At 53.7% G+C, this 17,463-nt stretch overlaps 1 long non-coding RNA gene across 1 annotated transcript in view; it reads left to right on the plus strand.

The window, feature by feature from the left end:
- Positions 1-622: 622 nt before the first annotated feature.
- Positions 623-17,463, plus strand: part of LOC138690005 (uncharacterized) — a 50,042-nt gene continuing 33,201 nt past the window's right edge. Inside the window, exon 1 of the long non-coding RNA XR_011328778.1 lies at positions 623-1,190. This is a non-coding gene — a long non-coding RNA (uncharacterized lncRNA). The remainder of the gene's footprint in view (positions 1,191-17,463) is intronic.

The following is a 17,463-nucleotide window of genomic DNA, read 5'->3' on the forward strand; positions in this document are numbered from 1 at the left end:
CCCAGCGCCTGGTGCACATGAATGTTTGTTTCTGACTGTGAGCAAGATCTCCACCGGTGATGGCATGTGTGAGTTTGGGTGTAGGGAGGCGGAGGGTCTTCCAGTAAGCTGTTGCATGTACGTGAGGGTATGTGGTTACGGGTGATTTCTGAGGAGCTGTTGCATTTCTGCGTGCGGTGATTTGAGGAGGTGTACGAAAGACAGTCTCCCCAGAGCAGTTGCACGCGTGTGTTTGTGTGTGGATGAAAGGTCTCCCCCACCTCCTGTGGCATTTTGACGTGTCAATTTTCTCAGCAAACACTGCAGGGGCATGTGTCGAGGTGTAGTTTCCCATGGCTGTTGCACATCCCTGTGTCAGTAGGTGTACAGCTGTTGCATGCACATGTGTGTGTATGTAGCTCCTCACGAGCTGTTTCTTGTACCTGTATCGTTCCTAGAAGCTGTCATATTTTCATGTGGGCGACTTGATTCTGAGAAGCTGTCGCCTCTGCGTGTGTGTGTATGTGATTCCCCAGCAGCTGTTACTTGTGCGTGTTCCCGGGAAGCTGTTGTATGTTGCGTGTCGCTCTTCAGCAGCTGTTGTAAGGAAATTGCGAGCGTGTGTGTGTGTGTGTGTGCAATTCCCCAGCAGCTGTTGCATGTGTGCTCATGTCTCCGGTGGAGGCCCACCCCTTTCCGCCTGCACCGGAGCGGTGGCTGTGCAGGCGAGGAGAGCTCGGAGCTGGCTCCATGGGAGAGGGACCATCGCCTGTCACAGCCTTCCCAACTGGGAGAAGCGGTGCCGGCTCCGGTCCCAGAGCCCTATCAGCCGAGCCTGTGGGGAATTAATCCCCCGCCTTTTAAATGCCAATACAGCCCTTTCTGCCTTCTTCCCCCAGTGATGCGGATGCGGCGAAGGCAGCAAATCCTCCGGCTGTGCGTGTCCTCGCTGGGCTGCTGCTCCGTCCCCGCCTGTCGCGTTCGCCTGTGTGCGTGGCTGGGAACGCTGCCTAGGTGCAGCCGGGAATGAGACAGCGGTGGGGCAGGGGACAGCGCAGCTCCGAGGGGTGACACAAGGTGGGGGATACCCCCCCTCCACGCACACATCCGCAGGGCTGCGAGTTGCTTGAAGACAGGGCTCTTTTGTGCCTCCACCTCGCCTCTGTCATGCCCCGTATGGCAGCCGGGAGCGATCGCCCCTCCAGAAGCAGGTACGTGTGCGAGCGCGTGTGTGTGCGTGTGCGACACGTTTTTGTGTGCAGTCCTTGTGCAGCTGCCTCGTGTGTCCTCGGCTGCCGGTTGTCAGCCGTGTCGCCTCTCGGAGAAGCGGCTGAGGTTGGAGGGGGAGGACCGAGGTGGGGAGAAGGGCAGGATGGATGCCTTGCCTTTCTCCCCCAGCCCGTGCATGCACTCCCTGGGGGGGATGTCTCTGGTCTGAGGAGGAAGGCGAGGGGTGAGTGCAAGGGAGATGGGGAAGTGGCCGGGGCTGGGGGGGGGGATAATGCCCACATGGGGTGATGGGAGGGAGAAAAGCTTGGAGACAGGTCTCCCTTTCAGTGTGTGTGTGTGTGTGTGTGTGTGCACTCGCTTAGGATCAGGATGCTGAATAGGTCCGGGGCTTGCTGCACGCAGCTGGGTTTGGCTGGTCTGCTTCTGTTCAGACCTTGCAAGAGGAGGGGATACATGTATATGTATGTACATGTATGTGTGTGTCTGTGTGTATATATATGTATACGTATAGCTGTAGGTATATGTATATACCCCCACACATACGTGTATGTGCACACAGAGCTATAGATACCCAGACATATATGTATATTGCCTGCGGTTATGGGAGGGAGGAGGAGACAGCCTCATCCCACAGCCCCCCGCTCCCTGCCTCTTTGCAAACTTTGTCAGGGAGCCTTTGCAGACAGTGGGGGGGGGGGGGGGGGGGGCAAGTCTGTGTGTGGTGTGTGAACATTTGCCTGTTTTGGATGCAGGGGAGTGAGTAAATTGCTGCTCTGCTTTTACACTGCTCTGCTGGGAGGCTGACTGGCTGCAGAAAAGTCATTGCGTGGTGTCTGTCGGGTGTGTGAGTGTGCGTGTGGTGGTGGTGGGAGCTGGATATTTATGTAGGGCCCAGGACAGCTACTCGAATGCAGACATACGTGTATATGCATTGCTTGCAGGGTGTCTGCGTGCCCATTTATTCCACCAGAGAAAGCATGCCCACATTTTTATGCATAAGGATCCTCCTGCTTTGGGGCATGGGATGGGGGGAGGAGAAGCTGAATGAATGAATGGGAGCAAGAGGAGGGGGAAGGAGGAGGCGTGGGGGTGGGGGAGAGAGACGAACAGACGCATCCTATTCTCATCCCAGGACAGGCAGGAGTGCACAGCTGCTGCTGTTCCCATTCCAGAGCTTGGATCTGGCTGGGGAAAGGCAGCATAAATCTGCTAATGCTGCAGCGGGCAGCGTAGTCGGGAGCTGCTGTACGTAACGCTCTCTCATGTGTGTGCTGGTGCGGCTCCCCCCTCTACCTCTGCGTGCACGCACGCGAGCACACGCGTGTGTATTGCATGTGTGCGTGTGTGCAGAGGCGGACAAACAATATGCTCACGAACATCCTTGCGAGCACCCGGGGAAGGAGGTGTCGGCGGTGGGAAGGAGAGCATCGCTCGTGCGCTGCGGGCGCGTGCATCTTGCAGCCGTGCACGGCCCGCGGTCCATTGGCACCCACTTTGGGCTCACGCAAGCACCGGCTGCTGGGGGCCGGTATGTGCACAGAAAGTGGGTGCCCATGTGCAGGCCAGACTTAGGAGCTTCTCCCCCTCCTTTTACCCCCAAAAGCCTGGAGAGCACAACCCTTCTCCCCATCCTGGAGGTAGGGAGCTATAAATCAAGCTATGGAGCAGGGAGAGGATTGCTGAGATTGAAGGGGGGGGTAAAGATTATGTAGGGAGTGGGGAGGAGGCGGGGGGGGTTTGGGTCCATGTCCCTGGAGGGGGCCTAAGGGACTGGGGAGCCTGGCTGCATTGCACGCTGCGAGCCAAGGAATTTGTCATGCACCGGGAGGCGGGAGGGAGCGGGAGTGTGTGTGATGTGGGGGAGCTGGGGTGGAGGGGGAGAAAGGGGGCTGTGCTGGGCTATGAGGGGATTTCTGGTGACCTGCATCCCACTCCCCCCCCCCAGCCCCGGTCCTCACACCCACCGTCACTCCAGGGTCCCGGGAAGTGCAGCCTGACAGCATCACTAATGTAATATTCAAAGGCGGCTTCATTTGCATGGAGCATGCATTATTAATATATTTAAATACAGCCCCCCTCTCGCCTCCCCCCTCTGTGCAGACTGTACCAGCAGCAGTGAGGAAGCTGCAGGGAGTGGAGGGGTGCCGATGCGGTGATGGGGGTGAGAAACAGCCACTTTAATCCCACTGATTTCCCCAGCCTAGAAACCTTCCCCCCCCCAGCCCCTTCCCCACCTGCCACCCTCCTCACCCCATTATTTTCCTTTGGGACGTGGTTGGCTTTCAGGGCATCCAAACCCCCAAGCATGCAGATTTGTCGGTATGAAGCAAGCTGTCTTCATCGCTCTTCCCCCCCGAAAAAACTACGACACCGAGGGAAGAACCGTGGATGCGTGGCCTTTCCCTCTCTTCACCCAGCTCCAGGCAAAGTGGGTATTTGGGAATACGCTGTCTGATCCACTGCGCCGGTGCGAAGCTAAGCTGTGGAGCAGAAGGCGCTTGGAGGGTAGAGAGGGCGTTTGGGAAAGGGGGGGCATACGGAGGTGTAGTTTTTGCTGGGGGGCAGCTTGGGGTTAAAATCGGAAAGGTAAAAATCACAGGCAGAGCGGGAAGGCAGGAGGGAGGGAAGCATAGCTGCGATGATGTCCGTGATGTTTATTCCTACCTGGGTCGTGTCAGAAGCCAGATGTGGCTCCAGGCAGAGTGCAGCTGCCTCATCTCACCCTGTTGAAGAGTGGTGGAGAGCACGGCTCACCTGGGAAAAAAGCTAGTGGTCACATCAGGGCCTGTTGAAACCTCCCAGTGCTGTCAGCAGCTGTGCCAGAAAATATCAGCACATTTGCTGAGAGAGACAGGGACACCCGGCTGCTCTCTCCCTCATCCCCAATATTGTGGTTTTTACCCTCGGTCCCCTGGAAGTGTGGGTCTGGGCTAAGTTCTTGCTTTTATTAGTGCGAGGGGCAGAGGACATGCAGGGAACACCTCTGTCCTCACGCTCTTGTGAGCTGACGAGAGGTGCCCTGCTCTGGGAAAGGGACCTGATGTCCCCCAAACACACTTGCAACCCTCACCCATGCCCGGGCACCAGACTAGGACAGGAGCAGCTTAGGTGCAGAGCTCCAGGAAAATATCCCCTTTTCTGGGAACAGAAGAGCTTTTGGATTTCTCCTCCACGGAGGAGCAGAGCTGTCCTGAACAGTGAGGGATCCCAGGCTGGCGGCAGGTATGGGGAAAGCCGGAGCTTCCCTGGGAGCACTGCGGGTTCTGCTGGTGGGGGTTGTCCAGGCTGGTCCCGATGCTGCGTTACAGCGGGTGCTTGAGCGCTTTTCGGGGTTCTGCAGGGGCAGAGCTCAGTGCCCCCCGATTGCCTTTCCATGCGGGAAGAGGGGTGAAGGAGGAGACGGAGTTGAGGCGCTGAAGGGAGGCAGGCTGAACCGGCGGGGGGGTCAAGTCCTCTTTTTGGGCTGGGAGAGAGCAAAGCTCAGGGAGCAGACCAAAGGGCTGTGACCCACCTCCAGCCCTCTCTCTCTGCTGGGTCAGGATGGGTTTCCTGCAGCTGTGAGCCAGATGAAGGCTGGATTTAAAGCCCCAGATGAGTCAAGCTTGGCACTTTGGAGGTGACAGTGACCATGGGACTGCTGTTGTGTTTGCTTCAGCGGTGAGATGGTCTGGCAGCAGTTACGGCTTCACTTTAGCAAAGCTGCATTTGTGTCATGGCTTTCCTGTGCTCCCCAATCAGTGTTAGTTTTGTGGCTTGCTTTGCCGTTCCCTGACCTCCTCTTAAAGGGATTATAGCAGTTCTTTGGGTCTCCTGGGAGCTCAGGGGTACCTAGCCATTGCCTGAGATGAACCACTTTCCTCACGGACAGGACTGACCAAATAATTTTCTGTCACTGAGGAGAAATGACCTCATTTGCTCAACACTCATAAGCCAAGAGGAAATCCAGTTCCAGCTGACCAGCTGAGGTACAGAAGGAGGGAAGGGCAGTTGTCACTCTTTCCAAGGCATTATAGGGGTAGGAAAGAAGCTATTAGGAGCCAGGTTGAGGTGAACGACTTGCTGGGCTTGGTCCCTAGATGTTGCCTCTTGCAGGCAGTCTTTAAGGTTCCCAGGCAGCCCTGGTTTGGGTAGACACAGTGGCTACATGGTGCCCTATAGCATAGCACCAGATGCCATGGAGATAGGCACGGGATCAAAACCCCGCAGGAGAATCTGTCCTGGTGTTGAAGGTGGAGGCCCATCCATCCTCCTGTGCTGACCCAACTGATGTGCTGGGGCTGTTCCTTCCCATCTGCAGTCGCCGTTGGGGAGTGCATCTCCTGCTTTTCAGCCCTTTAGCGTCGAATTTTGTTCTGGGCGATGCTTTGGGGAGCCGATGGTGCAACATGAATTTCACAGAGGTGAGAAGATGTGTCTGGGGGCCAAGAACCCATGTTCTTCTTGCGTGGAGACACCCCAACACAAGGTTAACGCCCGTCTGGTTTTGGTAAGCTGTAGGAGAAGGACCGTTTGCAAGAAACTGTGGGTGCTTTTGACTTCTGTGGGGGTCAGTTAGTCTGATAGCAGAGAGATGGAGCAAATACTGTTGTGAGGAAGGATCGTCAGTAATGTGACTTGGGGAGGGAGTCACAAACTAGGAGGAGAGATCACTAGCTTTGCCACAACTGGCCTGTGGGGATGTCCCTTCCTTCCCCTCTGTACTCCTCAGCGCTCACCTCACTTCTGAAGGGCTTGGGTGATAAGCTAATCACCATGGAAAGCACTGAAGATGTGCAGACTGTGTCTTAGCATGGTGTACAGGCTACCAGTTGCCTTATGGCGAGGTGTCATATGTTTGCATTCATTCTTTCCATGGCTCATGCACTCAATCTGTAGACCAGATGGGTCCGAGCTGCCTGTGTATTTTTAGGCTACTGTGGGCAATCCATGAGTTACCCTTCCTCTGGGAACACTGGTTTATGCATGAGAACATGTATGTTTGTGAACAAGGAGAGAACTGTTTTCTGCTAGGCTTTGTCTGTCCTGTCCTCTTGTACGCACAGGTTACCTCTGTGCGTGCACAAGGTTTGCGTGCGCATGTGTCCTTCCCTCCTCAGCTTCGTCCGTATTATCCATGTATATGTGTTCCTGTGTGCATTTGTGTACGTGCCTGTGTGTGATGCGGGTAATTGTACGTGGGTTTATTTGTGGAGAGAGCACATGTGTCTGTGTGTGTATATGCACCTTTTCCATCTCTTGGATTTGATGTCTGTTCTCCAGGTGTGTAAGTATGTAAGTGTTTGTAGTTGTGTGCCATGTTCAGCTGGAGGACATCCATCCTACCTGTCCATGTATCTTCTCCCCACTTCTCATGAATCTGCTTCTTCTTCTCCCTGGAGAGAGGTCCTGTGCTTTAAGAGATAGTCTTGAGTTGTATTACCAGCTGCCACATGTATGAAGCGAGTTAGCTTTCCTGACAACTGTGTACTCAGGTACATCCAGAAACATCAAGCCTTGAAGCACAAGGGAGGCCCGATTCATGTTATTTCCAAGGCTTTAGGGACGCCAGTCTGGAAAACCTGGCATTCAAACCTGGGTGCTACGCTAGCTGAAGGAGGGTGATAAATTGGAGAGAATTCAGAGAAGAGCAACAAAAATGATGAAAGGGCTGGAGGGACTTATTTATGAGGAGAGATTAAAAGAACTAAATATGTAGAGCTTGGCTAAATGATGATATGATAACAGTTTACAAGTATTTGAGGAGTGTAAACACCAAGGAAAGGAAGAGATTATTTAAGGTGGTAAAAGATGGGCAAAGGCAGAGCTATGGGAGCAGGCTGAGCAACGAGGAGGATATTTGGCTGGCTCTGAGGTTACATGCAAGCTTCCTGGTGTGAGTGTTCAGACCGACTATGAAATAGTCTGGCAGGTTTATGGAGATGCAACTGCTTGCAGCAAGGAAACACATGGTGGTGAAAAGGCGTGGAGGGAACAAGCTAGACTTGGCCAGTGGTGGAGGTGGAGTGATCTGCAAGGCCTCTTCTTCATATGCAGCATTGCCAGGAATATTTTGAGAGATGTTTGATTGTCCTTCACCTTTTATTGATTCCCTGTCTCATGGCTGGGAAGAACCTGCAGACGGTGTTGTTGAGGGAGCAGAGAGGTGGTACAGAAGGAATGGGTAAATGGAGTCTGATGGAGGTGGAGGACATTATTCCCTCCAACTCTCAGTCCTCTGTGGCTGGAGAGGTAGTCTAGGAAGAAATCCTGTAGGAAGTGCCTGTAGGTGAAAAGGCGCTTTGCCATAACGACTTTCTAGGAGGGTACAGGCTGAACCTACCAAAGCGAGTCGTTCCCTCTTTCCAGACAAAGATGGCTTGGCATGGGGACAGTGGGGTCAGGAGGATCAGGCTTCCCTCCTCTGAATTCCTAGTCACAGATGGTCCAGAATTGGGACAACAAGGTCAGAAGGATTAACACCCCTCCTTTTTTTCCCCCCATTGCAGTCACAGGCCAGGAAAATTGAGTCAGATCATAATAAAAGGATTAGTGTGGAGAGGCTGCCGTGAACAGAGTGATAGACAGGTCAGGGAAATGGAAGGGAATTCAAGGGGGTTGGTCTGCTGTGTTTACCGACAGGGAAAGGGGATTTGGTCTTAAAAAGTCTGGAACAAGGCATCGAGGGGGCTAGCACTCAAGCACAGATACTATTTCCAGCAAGGATCTATCTGGGATGACTGGTTAAAATGACTTCAGACATCCTTCCAGCTTTAGGAGAGAGGTAAAAAAAATCCTTCCTGGAATGGGCTGTATTGTTTGCTCCCTTGTCCATCCATCTCCAATACGATCTAATGCACCAAAATGATACTGTTACTCATAGCTACTCTTTGCCCGTGACTTCTGGGTCAGCCTGGCTATGGAAAGCCATAGGAATATAAGAAGGACCCTACTGAGCCAGGTCTGAGATCCTTCCAGTCCAGTATCTCCAACAGTGGCTGAAAGAGGGAAGAGCGTAAAGACAGGACAGCTGTGTGGGAGCACCTCCTCTGAACATTCTTTTAGCCTCCGGTGATGTGTGGCTGAGGGACCTTGTGCTGGCAGATCTGTTGTACACTTCACAGGTCTCTGTGGATTTGTTTATTCCCTGAATTTGTCCAGCCAATTTTTGAAGCCAGGTAAAGTTTTAGCATCCACAAAATCTCACAGTAGGAAGTTGTGCAGCCTAAGCATGCAGTGTGCGATGCAAGACCTCCTGTCATTTGTCTTGAACCTGTTACTTTCTGGTTTAATATCCTGACCCTTGATTCTTGAGTGTGAAGAGACAGTTAACACCTGTCCCCTCTACCCTTCCTGTGTCATCCGTGGTTTTATAGAACTGTCTCATTTTGTGCTCTCTATTGTCTCTTTTCCAGTAGCCCTTCACTTTTCATCTTTCTGTATCTATCAGCTGCCTCTTTCTTGGCTACAGAGTGCAGCTTGGTAGTGACAGAAGGACATGGGGCATTGCTAGGTGGGAAGAGACGTCGCAGAGATGAGCTGTGCCAGGTCCCACACAGGTGAAGACTTTTGTGTCAGCTACAGTGGCATGGTGTAGGAGGAGGTGAGGGAGTTGGGCAAAAACTCTGAAACCAGTTGAGGGTGCTCTCGGCCATCAAGACAGGACTGGGCAGGATCCTAGGAGGCTTGAAAAATAGGAAAGGGAATTCTGAAGTGGACCTCGGGGTGTGGGGATAGCTTCTCTGAGCGTGGGAGGTGGTGGTCAACACAGGCAGGAGTTGGGACTGGTCAATACAGAACAAGTGAGGGAATTGAAAGGCCAGAGGTGACGGAGATCTGATTGGGGCTCTGACTGAAGGATGTTCTGATAAGCAGATTGATGGTGGGACAGTCTGTAGACACGAGGGTCTGGGGAAAAATATGGCTTGGATATTCAGCTGGTGTGATGGGCAGTGGAGGGGAGTGGGAGGAGCAGGTAAGAGGGCATGGACTGTCTACGAGGAGACTCTCAGGCCTAAGCACAGCACACGGACGTCTTGACCCACTTGAAAGAGATACCCAAAAGTCAGCTCCTAGGTCAGGACTAGGCTTTTCTATGGCAGATTGAGAGATTTAGCAACAAAATCGTTGCTGAAATTAAGTTTTTCTCTTATTTCCTGGCTAGCTGAGACCCTCAGCCAGGCGATGGAGAAAAGATGAATGAAAATGAAACATCAGCCATCTTGTGCGTGGTCTTCAAACGGAATAGGTTCAGAGGGAGGAAACAGGCTCATGCCAGGAAGAAAAAGGCCCTGGTGAGGTGCAGCAGCCTTGTGGTATTGGAGGGTACAGGGAAAGAAGAAGGTGCCCTCAGTAGCCATTATGACATTTGCTATAGAGGAAAACTGTTCTGAGTAACCTTTGGATTAAGGGCTGTAGGGGACTGAGGTGAGTGGTGGAAAGTCTGCTTAGATGCTGTCAAATGTGACCTGGGCCAGGACAGGCAGCAGGGAGAGTGAGGGACAGCACTGTCAGCAAGGGGAGGAGATGAGGGGAGAGGTTTGGTGTGAAGGAATGTGCAAGGGGTGAAGGCAGAAAGGCCTGAACAGCATCACAAGGAGAGACAGTGGTGGCGAGATCTCCGTGGCAGCCATTTATGCCTCGAGATTTCAGTCTGTGCTCCCCACTGGGTGCCTCTCATGGGGCAAGGAGCTCTTCTCCAGTCCCAGCAGCCTGTTCCCACCACGGGACGGTGCAGCAGCCTCGCTCTTCCTTACAGACCAAGGAAGGTGGTGGGATGTGTTGTATCGCACCACGTGCGTATAAAGATTTTCTGCCAGTAAAGTGTGGAGATGGCGAGGGAGAAGGTATCTTTTTTGCCTCCCCTCTCACTTTCTGTCCTTTTCTCTCTTCTGTCTGGTCCCCCATGCTGGCTGTAACCTTTCTTCCCTTCCCTGCCTGCTCACCTAACACCGGCTGCGTCCTGTGCCTCTGTTTGTTTTCCTTCAATCCACGCGACGGACCAGTGACAGACCCCCACTGTATTTTTTTAAATCAAAGCCCTTTATCTTGAATTGAGCAAGGGCAGGGGAAGCATCTTAAGGCATCCGCTGTATTTTCTAGCTCTGCCTCAGAGCAACTTAAAGGATGGCTCAACGGGATTAGTAAAAAGCGCAAGATTGGACAAATGGATTTGGCAGGGGCTGGCTGGTGGGCCTGGGGGAGTGGGAGCTCGCTGTGCTGGAAAGTGGGAGAGCTGGGCTCCGCTCAGGGCCTTCGTCGTTGCCTGCTGCCCACTGTGCTTCTGGGCACGTGAAGGCAGCTGGACTGATGCTGAGCACAGTCCTGACGCTGCCCTGGGAGAGAGCAGTCTCAGCCCGCAGCATCGCTCTTTGCTAAGCAAGGCTACCTAGCGCCGGCCGGGCGCTTTAGGGCCAAGGCACGGGGGGGATATCGCTCTGTGCTTCAGGGATCATCGCCGCCAGCGCGAGTGGCTCTGCAAAGCCTCGAGGGACACGCTGATCACCACGGAGCTATGTACAGCTGGAATAGCGCGGGTCAGGCCGCAGGAACGAGCCGGGATGCCATTCCCTGCAGTCGCAGGTCCCCGTGGCGAGATTCCCGCTCCCCCCGCCAGCCTGCTGGGTGCTGCTGGAGGTGTGAATTAGCAGTCCAGAGGCACCGTCATTAGACTCTGCTTCCTTGGCTTGGCTTCTTCTGCTTCCCTGCTCCCTTCTTTTGTCTTATGCTTTTGCAAGTGCATGTTTTAGAAGAAAGCGTCAGGCTTGCGGGCTGACAGAAGGGCAGCCGGCCACACGCGAGCTCTCTGCACGCTGTGCGGCCCCGACCAGTTTGTGGCTTTTGCTCCCCCAGTGCCTCGCTGGCAGCACCGGTTCTCCCCTCCTCTCAGCCGGGGTGTCTTCTCCTCGGGGAGGGGTTGGCTCTGCCCGGGGTGGGAGAGGGTCTGCACCAGGCTGTCCCTTCACTTGTGATGACCAAGCTGATTTGACTTGCCAACTGTACACCCAGCCACCGGCTTGTCCCAAGAGGGACCCGTCCCTTCCCCACCGCACAGTGAATCTGTGCCGAAAAGAAGCCCCGGTCCATTTGTTCTGTGATCCCATGGGTGACTGCTTCCCTCCTTCCCCTGAACCCCCTCTGTCCTGTACCGTGTTCTCAGTGGACTGGGGCTCAGTGGTCAGAAAGGGGATGCAGGAGGAGCATCTTGCCCAGCTGCAGCCAGCTCCTACAGCATGTTCCCCATCGGGCAGGTACTCCCTCCTTGCACGTGGTGTTCAAGGGCATACTCCCGTTGTGTTATCCTATGTGCACGCACAGGGCAGCGTGAATCGAGCGTCCAAGGGAACAGAGATTCACACAACCTTGCCCTTGCTTTCCCAAGCCTCCCAGAAAGATGGGATGGCTGGATTAGCCAGGGATATGACTGCTCCTCCCCAGCGCAAGGATTTCCCTCACAGGACTTGCCACGCCATCATCTTCTCATTAGTCGCCCTTCTTTTCCCCAGCAGATGAAGGGTCTCTCCGGGATCCTGTTTCCTCTCCACTGTCCTCCGGTACCAGCCTGGCCATGTGTCCCAGGGCTCGTCTTTGGTCTGGGGCACCTTCAGCGTGTGCTGCCTGTGGGGGAAGCTCACGGTTTTTCCACACAGAAGAGGATTTGCATGCATGGAGGGGGAGAGACAGCCTGGCCTGTTTATTCTTACTGCTCCGTATTATCTTCCTTAATAATGCCACCTCTGCCTCACATGCTAATTAAGGCTCAAGATTGTTAATGTAATAGGGAATTTGGGCAGAGACCACACAAGACTGGCTGGATTAAGTTAACCTTATGGACTGTTAATGGATCTCCTGGAGGGGCATTTCTGCCTAATGAGAATCCAGCTTGAATGGTAATCAGGGACTCGCTCTCCGCATGCCCAGCAGAGCCGGGAAAGCTGGTGAGGCTGCACGGTGGGATGCGGGAAAGGCACGGGCAGGAGCTGCTCCTGAAGCCAAGGAGGGAAGAGAAGGGTGCAGGACTGGAGGGAAAGACCTCGAGGTGAGGGAAGAATTGGGGTGAGCGGAGTAGTGATGCTGGTGGTGCTGCGCAGGGGAGAGCCCCGAACAGGCGCTGAGGCTGGCCCCGTGCTTTTTGTGGTGGGCATTTAAATATTAACACGAAGGGCTGGTTTTCCCGGTCGTGATTGCCAGCAGTGAAAAGGTCACCCAAACAGCGTTAGCTGTGAGCAGGACTCCTCTCTAGGGACAAAAGCCTGGCAAGATCCTGGCCTGGCTTCCAGAGACCTGTACCATGGGTTGTGGCTGCTGCTACCCGGCGGATCAGAGAGCCAGACTTTCCCAGCCTGTCGTCTTGTACGGTGTGCGGAAAATGTCGTGCAAGGGATCTGGCACTGAGCGCTCTGATGTGTAAAGAGTACGCTGCCTTGCTGGTGAGCAACAAGGTGAAAGGCTGGGTCTCTGTTCAGAAGAAACCTGGGGACAAATTAAAGGGGACAAAATTGAGCTTAGAGGCGAGGCTTTCAGTGTATAGGGTTGGGTGAAGTTTGGGGGTATCACTGATTCAGGGTTGCAGTTGAGGCAGAACAGATGAAACTTAAGTGTTAGGCTGCATTTTCAAGGCAAAACTGTATCATCCTGGGACTGGATGAAACTGGGAGCCCGTGAAGCCTTCTAGAGAAGGTGTGCGTATTTTCATATCTGGCTCTTGTGTGCTAGTTTCATCATCCAGAGGGAATAGGTGTGGAGTGGGATATAGGGCAAAAGCAAAGCCTGAAATGGAGGCCAGTTGTTTGCATTTCAATTTGGGCAGCTGAGTAATTTAGATCAGCCCCAGAACAAACATGTAGAGCTCAGGGTAGGGTGTTTGGGAGGAAAGTAGTGATCTGCAGAATTAGTTAAAGGAATAAAGAAGTGTGTTTGGGGTTTTCCTCTTGCGCAAGTCCCACTGCCACAGGAGGTGCTGCAAGCGGGCAGGCTCCGTGCTTTGGATCCTAGCGGGGAGGTTACTCAGTACACGTGGGGTCTGGCCGAAGGTTTAGCCTTCCGATGTCAGAGCAATGACAGAGCAGCTAAGATGTGTTGCTTTGGCTCCAGAGGCATGACTTTGAGCTGTGCTGACTTGTGCAAAAGGTTCCTTACACCAAACCCAGCTGTGGGTGATTCTAGCTGGGGAGTTGAAAGTCAAACAGGTATCCCTGTAGCTGCAGGAGCCTCTCTGTATTCCTGGCTGTAGGGACCGCTGCCTCCTAACTCTGTTACCTTGAGCTGCCTTACCTGGGCTGTGTCAGCTTTAGATGGCCCACGGCTTGGATGTGAGCCATGGACCTGGTTTGTGGTGCTCAGGGCTTGGGAGGTGGAAGTGTGTGGGTTTGGGTGAAAGTTTGTGGGATTGTGATGCAGTTTCTGGGGGCTGGAAGTGGGTGACAAGGACACGGAAAGGGAATAGGTCCAGTTCAGGTTGCCCAGTGGGGTTTTTCTTCCCTTTCTGGCTCTTGGTACAGGAAGATATCAGGGAACTGCAAGGAAAGGAGTTCCCTTGCTGTGTGTTGGTGTGTGGGAGTTGGTTCCCAGGGCAGAGTACGCTGCTGCCAGTGAGTGAGGGGAACTGAGGGAAGGCGAGAAAGGAAAAGCAGAGACCAGGAGGAGAGGCAGTGCAGGAGCCAAATGGACTGCTCCACCCAGAGATGGATCCCATCCCTGCAAACCTGTATGCACCCTGGAGTGCATGCAGCACGTGCACACTTACGGTAGTTTTGTGATGTCCTCGTCGCATTGCTTTCACAAGGATGCTCACTCTGCAGGTGTGCAGTAGCACACTGGTGTCGCATAAATGCTTCCACAGAGGACGCATTGCTCTCTATGACACCTCACAAATGCACCGATGTTTTCAGCAAAGAACAGATTTGCACACGTACACACTGTTCACCCTATAGTACAGCACTTGGGTGCACACGTGTATACATACACGTTCCATGCATTGATACCTGGAGTCCACTGCTGACAGTGGGCACGTGCACAACACCAACACACAGATGGTCCCCAGAGGCCACACATTCTTGCACCCATGACACCACGTTGTGCCCTTTCAGCATTATCCTGTGCAGATGGACTCCCTCATGACAACGCTGACAGACACACGTGTTTTTGTGTCTTCCACGTCTCCTTGCTTGCCAGCACAAAATTGGCATCTGAAGGTGAGGCAAAACACATCCCTTTGAGAGGAACAAGATGAATACCACACCGACGTACACGTGCAAACACACATACGCATCTCCCTTGGCTCCTGTTTGCCTTGCTTGCGCTCTCCCTGTTCTTTTGTTTAGCCAGTCCATGTTTAGCATGGTGCTTCTTCCATCCCGCTGAGCACAGGAGCAGGTGGTTTGGAGGTCAGTTTAGGATGATAGTTCCCTTTTCCACTAGCGGCTCTCTTCAGCTGCTTAGCTCAGTGCTAAGTATCTCAGAGATGAATATCCTCCTTGCCTATCCACACATGACACCTCTGTGTTACCTCTCAGCACCTATTAGAAATCCTGAGTCCAAAAGCCTCTTTAAATTGCCCTTGTAACTGTACTTTAACCCAAGTAGCACTTCAGGCCACGGTGGCTTTTCCAGGTTTGGCAGCGTCTGTTGTTAGCTTTGACGAAATGAGGCAACTCCATCTCCATTCTGCTCTGTACACGTGCCTTGCTGAGGCCCAAAAGACTCTCTTACTTGTCCCCTTTCAGCCTGCATTATTCATCTCCTGTAATGCACAACGGATGTTTGTGGGAAGAGGCATGCAGGTACAATTGAGCATAGTGCCTGTAAAAGCATCCACAGACGTTCCTAGCAAGCTGAAATTGCCTGGGTGCATAGGCCAAGTTTAGCTGAGAGAGGACATTTTTACTCCTCCAAAGCACTTCTGAAAAGCGGGTGGTGGTGGAGGTAGAGGGGGTGGTTTGGAGGGGTTGAGGTGGTGGTGGGGGGCTTCCCCACATGTTTCTTCTGGCTCCTCTCGTGCCGCCGCACGAACAGGCATGGGAAGGTGGGAGTGCTCTGGGGGAAGGTGTGAAGTAGGTGGCTTTGGGGAGCGGAGAGTTTGAGTAACGGTGGGGAAGGTGTGCTTGCACGCGCTGGGAAGGGGGCCGGGGGGGTGCTTGGTGAAGAGCTGTGGACGCAGGGTGCCACGGCACGCCATGTGTGGGAGGGCAGGGAGCTCCTGGAGGAAGAGGCTATTGCAATGTCCGCTTCACTGACTGACGCTGAGGTGCGTCTGTACGTGCTCGGAGCCCACGCCCGTCCAATAGCACAGGACAAGAGCTGGTGGGGGTCCCTCCATTCTCCCTCCGCGTGGCTGGGGCTGGACCTGACTGCGTCGCCTGTGGCCAAACCACCCCTATGCCAGCCCCTTCGTGTCCGCGGGCTCTTCCTTTTGTACCTGTGCCAGTACCCGCTGCTCCAGCGGTTCCAGTACAGCCACGGACCCCTGCACCGCATGCCCACGGTTGCGCTCACACCCAGTTGCTCTTCCCCCCTTAGAAACCCCATGCTTTCCCGTGCCTCTCCCATTTCGCGGGAGCACACAGGTGCTTGCCCTGATGCCGAACCCTGATTGCTCTCCGTCATCGTCATCGCTAGCAGTATCACGCTGTGACACTACCGAGCTTGTTAAACAAGCCTGGCAGAGTGCTTGCCTGTGCCGTCCCTGGTGCCAGGCCGGTCTCCCCTCCTTCCCTCGTCCCTTCTTACCCACCTTGCGCATCTCCTTGCTCTCCTCGTGCCTGGGGGAAGCTGGTGCCTTCCTGGCCAAATCTCTGCTTCCCATAAGGTTTATGTATTTCTTCACCACGATAAGGTTTTGCAGTCACATCCCCTGATGCCAGTATCAGCCAATTTCAGAGCACTCGGGGCTGCTGGGACCTTGCACTCTTCTTTGCATGCAAATTATGCACATCTAACACCAGAAGAAAGGAGGAAAGGAGAAGGGATGAGTCTGGATGCTTTTACAGCCTTTCTGCTCCAGAGGCTTTGCCCCCAGGAGCTGCAACACGTGTCAGCGGACAGATACATGGGCTTTGCTGGGAGATGGTAGAATGGGCAGAACTAGAAAAAGTGCAAAAAAAAGGGAAGATCTCAGGGATGGAGGCAGTTTAAGCAGGGTTGGTGTGGCAGTAGTACGCCTGTGTGCACGTGCATGCGTGCAGGTGCACAGAATAATACAGCTGTCTCCCAAGTGAGTTCCAGCCTCACAACTTTCAAGGATGTAATTTTTTGGGGTGAGCGATGCTGGCTGTCTGCGTTTCATGTGTAGTTTGTGTTTGTCTGCCTGTGTTGGATGTTGATGAGTATTTGTGTTTTCCATGTGACAGAATATGGCTGGTGTTTGATGATGCTGGGGCTAGCATTTAGGATCCAGAAGGATGGTATGCCACTGTGTGGGCTGAGTTAGGTAGGTAACAGTATCTGATGCGATCAGTTTGTATGCTGCAGGCGATTTGTAAGCGTAGTATTTTTGTGTGTGATATGCAGCCAGCGGTGCTTGCTTGACTTATGTTCCTAAGCACGTGAGGATGTTTTATGGGCTTTTGTTTTCTTATAGAAGTGTGCGTTGTGGTATGCGGGTGTGCTGTTTGCACTGATATAGACGCTCGTGTGTGTGTACGTGGCACTTTTTCTGGTCTTTGATATGGAGGTGGGCTTATTAAATGACGTGCTTTTGTGCAGTGACAGTTACGCATAAGTGGTCAGGAGTTTGTGTGGCAGATACGTTCAGATATTCAGCATACGTTTGTACAGTGGCCATTATTTGCTGTGCTGTATGTAAATGTTTGCGTGCTGGTATGAGTGGTGGAACAGGCTGGGTGGATTTGATGTGGTCGCGTGATGCTTGTCTGAAATCTCACATATGCGTGTTAATACAGCTGTGCGACCTTGTAGGTGCAGGATGTATGTGAAGAAGAGAAGCACCCCACCCTGAATCTTTAGGGGATGTATGCGAGGTGGTGCAGGGGGGGTATGAAAAGGCCGGCGAGCGTGCGTGTACACGGCGTGTGTGCGGCAGCGTGAGTGTGAGCAGCGTGAGTGTGAGCAGCGTGCTTGCAGGGGGGCGTGCCGGGGTGCTGTGAGCGGGGCCGGGAGGCGGCGTGTCTGCGTGCGTGCGTGCGGCCGCGTGTGTAGGCACACTTCACCTTCTCCCAGCACCGCTCCGTCAGCACCTTGCCCTGCACCGGGCCGGGTGCCGTCTCCTTTTTGTGTGCGGTGGGACGGCTAGGCTCTTAGGATGCAAGGCCATCCTCCTTC

The sequence above is a fragment of the Haliaeetus albicilla genome, chromosome 19, assembly GCF_947461875.1.
Source record: "Haliaeetus albicilla chromosome 19, bHalAlb1.1, whole genome shotgun sequence".
Taxonomy (NCBI): Eukaryota; Metazoa; Chordata; class Aves; order Accipitriformes; family Accipitridae; genus Haliaeetus; species Haliaeetus albicilla.